At 43.1% G+C, this 8968-nt stretch overlaps 2 non-coding genes across 2 annotated transcripts; one reads left to right on the forward strand and one right to left on the reverse strand.

Annotated features, from left to right (window-relative positions):
- Positions 1-5900: 5900 nt before the first annotated feature.
- TRNAI-AAU lies at positions 5901-5974 on the forward strand. Its single transcript has one exon. It is a non-coding gene; the product is annotated as a tRNA-Ile (tRNA).
- A 76-nt stretch (positions 5975-6050) lies between these two features.
- On the reverse strand, positions 6051-6124 carry TRNAV-AAC. Its single transcript has one exon. It is a non-coding gene; the product is annotated as a tRNA-Val (tRNA).
- Positions 6125-8968: the final 2844 nt, after the last annotated feature.

Raw genomic sequence — 8968 nt, forward strand, 5'->3', positions numbered from 1 at the left:
TATCTCTGGGCCCACTCGGTAGGATATCATCATAATGTGCACAATGTGACCAAGGGGTTGATCACGGGATGATGTCTTACGGAACGAGTAAAGAGACTTGCCGGTAACGAGATTGAACAAGGTATCGGCATACCGACGATCGAATCTCGGGCAAGTACAATACCGCTAGACAAAGGGAATTGTATACGGGATTGATTGAGTCCTTGACATCTTGGTTCATCCGATGAGATCATCGTGGAACATGTGGGAGCCAACATGGGTATCCAGATCCCGCTGTTGGTTATTGACCGGAGAACGTCTCGGTCATGTCTTCATGGTTCCCGAACCCGTAGGGTCTACACACTTAAGGTTCGATGACGCTAGGGTTATAACGGAAGTTTGTATGTGGTTACCGAATGTTGTTCGGAGTCCCGGATGAGATCCCAGACGTCACGAGGAGTTCCGGAATGGTCCGGAGGTAAAGATTTATATATGGAAAGTTGTTGTTCGGGTTCCGGAAAAAGTTCGGGTTTTTTCGGTATTGTACCGGGAAGCTTCCAGAAGGTTCCAGAGGATTCTGAAGGGGTCCGGAGGTCCGGAAATTGTTCCACCACGTCCAATACAGCAGCATGGGCTGTAGGGGGGCGCCCTAGCCTTAATGGGCCAGGGGCACCAGCCCCCCCAAGGCCCATGCGCATGGGAGAGGGGAAACCCTAAGGGGGCGGGCCTCCACTTGACTTGGGAGGCACTCCTCCCCCCCCTTGGCCGCCGCCCCTCCTCAGATTGGATCTGAGGGGGACGGCCCCCCTCTCCCTTGCCCCTATATATATGTGGGGGGTGGGAGGGCAGCCACAACCACAAGTTCTGGTGCAGCCCTCCCCCTCTCCCAAGTACTCCTCCTCTCCCGCGGTGCTTGGTGAAGCCCTGCAGGATTGCCACGCTCCTCCATCACCACCACGCCGTTGTGCTACTGCTGGATGGAGTCTTCCTCAACCTCTCCCTCTCTCCTTGCTGGATCAAGGCATGGGAGACGTCACCGGGCTGTACGTGTGTTGAACACGGAGGTGCCGTCCGTTCGGCACTAGGATCTCCGGTGATTTGGATCATGACGAGTACGACTCCTTCAACCCCGTTCTCTTGAACGCTTCCGCTTAGCGATCTACAAGGGTATGTAGATGCACTCTCCTTCCCCTCGTTGCTGATTTCTCCATAGATAGATCTTGGTGACATGTAGGAAAATTTTGAATTTATGCTACGTTCCCCAACAACAATTATCTGTCTCGAGCATGACATTGACAAGGCAGTTAACCTGAAGTTGCTACTGTATATGTTTGAAATGATGTCAGGTTTGAAAGTTAATTTTCAAAAAAGTGAGATTTTGACTGTGGGGGGAGACGATGATGTTATTAAGCAATATGCAGATCTTTTCAATTGTGATGTTGGGAGCTTCCCCATCAAATACTTGGGTATGCCTGTTAGTTATACCACTTTGAGAAACTCTGATTGGGAATTCATTGTATGCAAATATCTGAAAAGATTTGAAGCTTGGGTGGGCAATGCTGCCTCCATGGGAGGGAGACATACCCTTTTAGACTCTGTCGTCACCCAGTTATCATTGTATCATATGTCTATGTGGTTGATGAACAAAACTTTCATTGAAAAACTGGATAAGTATAGAAGAAGATTCTTCTGGCAAGGTTGTAACAAGAAAAAAAAAGATATTATCTTGTGAAATGGAGCAGGATCTGTAGATCCAAAGAGAAAGGTGGCCTGGGGATTAAGGACCTACATAAACAGAACATCAGTCTGATGGTGAAATGGTGGTGGAAGCTTGAAACACAAAGTGGGGTGTGGCAGGATATCGTTCGTGCTCGCTACTTGCGGAATAGGACAGTAGCGGATGTTGCCCCAAGGTTTTCTGACTCTCCGAGTTGGAAAGCCCTGCTAAAAGTCAAGGAAATTTACATGGCTGGTAGGAAAGTTATTGTTGAATCTGGGAACATTGCTAGGGTGTGGAGCGATCCTATTAACAGACTGATTCCGTTCAAGGATCAATACCTACAGCTCTTTGATATTTGTAATGTCCCTGAGTGCACCATTAAACAAGTGCTAAATGTGGAGACCGACTCCTTTTTCAGGCGCAGACTCAATTCTGCTCTCGTTGACCAATGGGGGCCAGTTTTAGATGCAGTTAATAAACTTCCTCTTACTGACAAAGAAGATCGAGTGGTTTGGAGTTTGAACCAGAATGGTAAGTTTAGTACCAAATCTGTTTACAAATGGCTGGAAAAACCTCTCAACGGATGCCATTATAAATGGATTTGGAAGGCCAAAATCCCTCTAAAGATCAAAATTTTTATGTGGCAACTCTCGCAAGACGCAGTGTTGACTAGACAGGTGATGCGCCATAGGAAATGGCCTGGAAATCCTGTGTGCTCCTTTTGCAATGAGATAGAAACTTCCCAGCACCTGTTCTTTACTTGTTCTGTTGCGCGAGTGGTGTGGCGATCTATTGGGGTAGCCATTGGCACCGATAAGTGTCTAGATAACTACTGGCAATTCTTTGCGTGGTGCCACTCCTTTCTTCCAGGAGGGGGTAAATTCTATACGGTTGGACTTGCAGCCGCGTGTTGGGCAATCTGGCTCGCTCGTAATAAGGCTACGTTTGAAAAAAAGCAAATCAAGTCTCCTTTTGAAATCGTGTTCTCCATGTGTTCTTTTCTTTTGTACTGGACATGACTGCAGAAAGGTGAAGACGTCGACAAGCTCCGCTCAGGTGCCGAGATGCTCAGGGCCAGCACGATGCAGCTGATGAGGCTTTGCGGGGCTGCCGCCCAGCCGATTGGAGGAGCTTGAAAGTACGTGGTGGACTCTTGCTGCTTTTGGAGCGAACGAAGCGGGCGTGCTGCTGGGAAAGCCTTCTTCCTTCATAGTGGCTTTTAGTCTGCGCTTTGTGATCTTTTGTTGTGTTGGCATGTTTTTCTCTTTGGGTGTACTGGAGCTTGGTGCTCATGAATTGTATGTGTTACCAGGTTTTCGCCCCATAGCGTTCGGGTCGACGGCGACCGAATGGCAGTGGGTTTCCTGGTAATGCTTGAACTCGCCTTACCTCTTTCCCTCTCCCCGACTTTGTATTCGGAACTGGTTGCATTTCTGTTGTTTGCAATGGAAAGGGGTAATGCCCGGTTCAAAAAACAAAACAAAATGAAGTAATCATGGTCCATCCCTTCTCATTCATTCAAGCATATCCCATTCTCATTACCCCGCAAAAAAAAAATCCCATTCTCATTAGTCCAACCAAACATAACAACTGGTTACTGGTGCATCACACTAAGCCCAACAAATAGCTAATCTCAATGTATCCATCCTCTCTCCTTCCAACTGCATACTAAGTGGATAAAGTTTTGTTTCAAGTTGCAGATTGATCATGATAATCCCTGTTTCAAACAAGCTTTTGTCTATTTCACCTTTGGGCTATTCAAAAATTTCTGGTTTTGCAGGTATTTTTCATAATCATCAACTGCTAATTAACTAACCTAAGTATATCAGCACTAACGAGAGGATCACATTTGACACACACGTGCAGCGGTGCTCCATTTTCGGTCGCGTGTGTGCTGCCATTTCTTCTAGTGGCCCACTAGTTCGCACCATGCGTTGTGCATAAGAGGCATCCATGGCTTTGGTCCCACTATGAAAAATATGTACCTTCTTATATACTTCTATCGTTATGCACGTGGGGCAATCACATAGGGGCAGTTGCCTGCCATTATTTTCTTTGCATATTCTGATTTATTCCCTTCTTATCTGGTGTCAGGGGCTGGACTACTGGACAGTAAAGTGTATCATTTTCCTTGTTTATGTTACTGCCATAGAAGAAATACAATTGCTACATATATTTTTTTTCTCTAGAAAGTGTTTTGTTATTTTTTTGCTCTAGAAAGTGTTTTGTTAGAAGTTAATTAAATCAGAATCTATGTTGTAGACGATGCAAGCTAATTGGAAGCCTTATATTTCATGGGTAGTGAAGCCTTCTATTTGGTAGTAGAAATATTTCTAGCCGGTTAGTTGAAAGCTTCATTTTGTATGTTTGGTAGTACAGCACGATAGCAAGTTGCAGCTCGTCGACTTGGAAGTACCAAGGTACACTTCATCAAGTTGAAAGCTTCGGTTTGGTGTCCACCAAGTTAGAAACGTCAATGTGTGATATAAGGATTCATCAAACTACAAAGAGGAAGTTTGTGATTCGTTGAGTTCGAAGCTTCAAGTCCAGCAAAAGAAGGTGCAACCGTCCAAGTGGAAAGCTCGGACTAGAGAAAGTGATCAGCTGAAAATTTTACACTAAAAACAGAAACTTTGTACTTGATCACTAAAGGCTACAACTAATCTTGCTCTTAATAACATACACTAGCATTGATCTGTTTATATACACCAGCGTACAGGTTCAGTTACAGCTCAAAGCTTGGTGGATAATTAAGAGCAAGGTCCCTTGACCTTCTATATTCTAGCACTAAGCTATAATGCTAGGCAGCACTAACTGAAGTTTAACAGAACGAAAAATTAAAAAACAGCTGGTGGTGTTTCCTTTTCCTTTTGCCATGCGAGTATCCTTGCTCACGGCGTACTGATGAACCTATCCAAAAGTACATATAACAGCGGTTTCAGTGACAATCATAACGGGGTGGTGGCGCAGTTGGCTAGCGCGTAGGTCTCATAGCTAAAGTGAGTGATCCTGAGGTCATTCCTGAATTATTAGTCCACCGATTAGTGATTTTTCTCCGTGCTGCTGACCCTGAGTATGTTAACTAGATTTGTGGTAGGCAATCATCTCTAGAGCAGCTGTTAGCACCTTAGAGTAAATCTGGCAAGGAAAGCAAAAACTACCTTCCTTGAAGACAGTGGAAACCATGTCTACAAAAGAGAGGCCTTACTCTTGGACCGCGGTCTGTGAATGGTGTGGATTTGCTCCATGTATTATCTGCCTGATGAATCATCTGTGGGCTATCATGCTTGTAGAACGCCTGCAAAGTTCTCACCATAAAAGGACAGGCAATATTCACCTCCATTGCAGAGAGATTTTTGAGCTGTAGAAATGCACGAAAAAAGAAGCATCAGGCAGAGAGCAAGAGATAAACCTCATTATCTTACAAACATAGTGAGCACAAGATTTAGTCTCAAGACTGATGTATCACAAATTCACAAGTAACCAATAATATGTCCAGAAAAAAAATGTTGCGGAAAGGGCAACTTATTAAAGCACTTTGGAACATCACGAAACTTTGCATGTAGTAAAACGTTAAACAGTGATCACACAAAATAATTATATTTTTTCAAAGTTTAGTGTTCATCCCGTGCATATGCACCTGGACACGGCCTCTATAAAGGAAACGACGCGCAACAAGCGGCGTCGTTTAAATTCTAACTCTCCCTCCCAAAGTAGTTGATTCCAGCATATAAGAACATGGTTTGTCGACTGCGCGAGGGATTTCTTTACCATTCAACCAGCGCGGTTTTTCAAGACTTGATCCATCAGATCATAAAATTTGGATAGTGGTGAACGAGTGTTTTTGCTATTCAGATGAAAGACCCATGAAAGGAGGAAATCTGAGGCGCGTTACAGACGCCCATTTTTAAAATTGATCTATATATCTCGTTTTTGTACAATTTAGATGGATGGATCAAACAAACCTGATCGATGATTCATGCTGGGTGGTCTAATCCGAGCATACCGAGGGATCATGCCTCCAGTAAACGTCGACTATACGCATGCGACTCGCTAATTTCCTTTTTCTTATGACAAGACTAATAGAAGTAACTCGCATTCTTCCTGGCTACCACGTACGGTCCTGCCAATCTAAAATCAGATTGGAGGCGAAAAACTAAATCAGAGACAAATAAATAACTCAGAGACACACGATAGAAAAGGCCTATTAGCTCAGCTGGTTAGAGCGTCGTGCTAATAACGCGAAGGTCGCAGGTTCGAGACCTGCATGGGCCATTTATCTTTTCTTTCTTCTCTTTCTTCTCTTTTTTTCACTGTTGAAACTGCAAAAAAGAATAGAAAAAAACAATTTTGGCTTCGCCCGGGTTCGAACCGGAGACCTTCAGTGTGTTAGACTGACGTGATAACCAACTACACCACGAAACCTTTGTGTTGCAATTATCCACGAACTATCTTATAGACAAGTAGGTTATTGCTTATTGTAGCGCCCACTGGGGTTGGTTAGACAAACCAGTGACATGTCAGATTGAGATCCTACAACAAGAAAAGGAACAAGTGTGTGATATTACATTAAAAATACTCAAGAATTTCATCTACATTAAGCAATGGCTACTGGAATGGATTTTTGATGCTTCAGACTTCCACTCTATGGTGCTAACAGTTGCATACTGTAGATATTTTTTTGAAACTATGATGATTTTTATGGCAAATTCGGAAACTATACACCATAATGCAGAAAAATCAAAAGTATCACTCCGTCGGCCTCCTGTTGGTCGAAGAGGGACTTTTCGGCCTACCGTTGGCCAAGAGGGACTTTTCAGCCAACCGTTGGCCAAAAAGTACTTTTTGGCCAACACCTGCTCTACTATTTTAGAAAATTCATATCAATTAGGATTTTTAGTATTTTAATTTGATTCTTTTTGCATTAGATTAAAAATTTTATGAGGTTTCTGTAGATATCAAGTTTGAATAGATTTGAAAGTTTGAATTTGAATTTTCATGAATTTGCTCAATCACTAGATTGCCTATAATTTGAGCTAGGAACATTTTTCAGATGATTCTTTTTGCTACTGGTTCTTTGTGAATTTGTTTATCAGTACTAATTAATTGGAAAATGTTATTATTATTTAAAATTAGGTTTTTATGAAAACAGTTATGTTTTAGTGTTTTATAGGTTTTATGCTATTTCTTTTAATTTTAGTTGCTTTAAATTTTTTTCTTTGGTTTTTTTGACATATTCTTTTTGTTTCTGTTTAGTTATCAGTAGCTATTTTATTTGTAGTATTTTTTTGTATTTTATTTCTTATCCTACTAGAAAACTTGTTTTGAGCTTCATAGGAGTTTATATTTAAAAGTGCCTTGTAAATCCTGTACAACCATTGCTGTTTTATACATGAAAATAAAATACTTTCCCTCAATATTTTTTCCTCCATTTTCTTTCCCGTCATTTTCTTTGCCGCCATTTTCTCCTGCCACCCGCCATTCTCTCCCGCCACACTAAGGAGTGCTGCATTGACGGAGGATGACGATGATGCCTTCATGTGAAGTGTGAAACACTGTATGAGAGAAGTCATAAGTGTGAAACACTCTCCGATGATGATGACGAAGCTGCAAACACTTATGACTTCTCTGAGACAGTGTTTCACACTCCTCCAGCAGCACCGACGCAGGAGACACAGACCGTGTCAGACGATGTTATCTACGATCGTGGACACCGTGAGGCTTGTTTTATAAGTTGAGAACTGAAGATGGCGAGAAAGAAGATGGCGGGAAAGAAGATGGCGGGAGAGAATGGCGGGAAAGAAAATGGAGGGAGAAAATGGCGGGAAATAAAATGGCGGGAGAAAATGAAGGGAGAGAATGGCGTAAAAACCTAATTTTAAATAATCCTAAAATTCACCAATTAATTACTACTGATAAACAATGTCACAAAGAACCAGTAGCAAAAAGAATCATCTTAAAAGAATACTCCTAGCTCAAATTATAGGCAATCTAGTGATTTGAGAAAATTCATGAAAATTCAAATTCAAACTTACAAATCAAGTCAAACTTGATATCTACAGAAACTTCATAAAATTTCTAATCTAATGAAAAAAGAATCAAATTAAAATACTAAAAATCCTATTTGATATGAATTTTCTAAAAAGTAGAGCAGATGTTGGCCGAAGAGGGACTCTTGGGCCAACTGTTGGCCGAAAAGTACTTTTTGGCCAACAGTTGGCTGAAAAGTCCCTCTTCGGCCAACGGTTGGCCGAAAAGTCCCTCTTCGGCCAACAGGAGGCCGACGGGGTGATACTTTTGATTTTTCTTCATTAGGGTGTATAGTTTCCGAATTTGCTATAAAAATCATCATAGTTTCAAAAAAAATCCATACTGTAAGAAATGGATAGTACACTCCTTGTCAAAGTGGTGGGGAAAATTAAATACATTGACTTCATATTGGCCAACAATTTCAGATCGGCTGTCCCAACAGCCGTGAGAACCTGGCATCAATCCCATAATGGTCTCTGCCGCCGGAAGGGTCGGTTCTGATCAATGTAGATGTTGCAATCTTCTCTGAATCAAAACGCATGTGTATTGGTGTTTTAATTCAGAATCACATGGGTATGGTACTGGCTGCTTGCAGACGATATGTGGACCGAGTTGAAAATCCAGAACTGGGGGAAGCTATTGCAATGCGTCATGCGCTGTTATTTGCGGAGGAAGCTGGGTAGATTGTGGTGGCATCTGATTGTTTGATCTTGGTTACCAAAGTAAAGAGTAAAATGGTTGAAAGATCTCATATATGTGCCGTTGTGTTTGATATAAAAAAATAGGGTCTCAAACTTCTCATCTCGTAAGTTTACTCGTGTACATCGAATCCCCTTGTTAGAGTCTGAACCGAAATGGAGCTCTCCCGTGCGTTTGGATTCTGGACCGTCGGATCGAAATTTCCTCGCGATACAGGCCGTCGGATCTCGATCCAAATCGCTGTGGGTTGTTGGATATTTACCGGATCAACTTCCGCCGTCGGATAAAATTCCAATTGCATCAGAATGTAATATCCTTGCCCCCACCGGGGTATTTTGGTCATTTCGCGTTGGGGGGTATAAAAAGGGACCGCTGTCGTGGGACGACCTAGCCGCATCCTCCCTCCCGCACTCGCGCCTCCCCCGCGCCGCCTCCGGCTCTCCCCTCCCGCGCGCCTCCTATCCCCTCCCCTCCCACGCGCCTCTCTCCTCCCACCCACATCGCCGCCGCCGCCACCCACCGCCTCTAACCGCGCCGTCG

The sequence above is a fragment of the Triticum dicoccoides genome, chromosome 1B (genome assembly GCF_002162155.2).
Source record: "Triticum dicoccoides isolate Atlit2015 ecotype Zavitan chromosome 1B, WEW_v2.0, whole genome shotgun sequence".
NCBI classification, from domain to species: Eukaryota; Viridiplantae; Streptophyta; class Magnoliopsida; order Poales; family Poaceae; genus Triticum; species Triticum dicoccoides.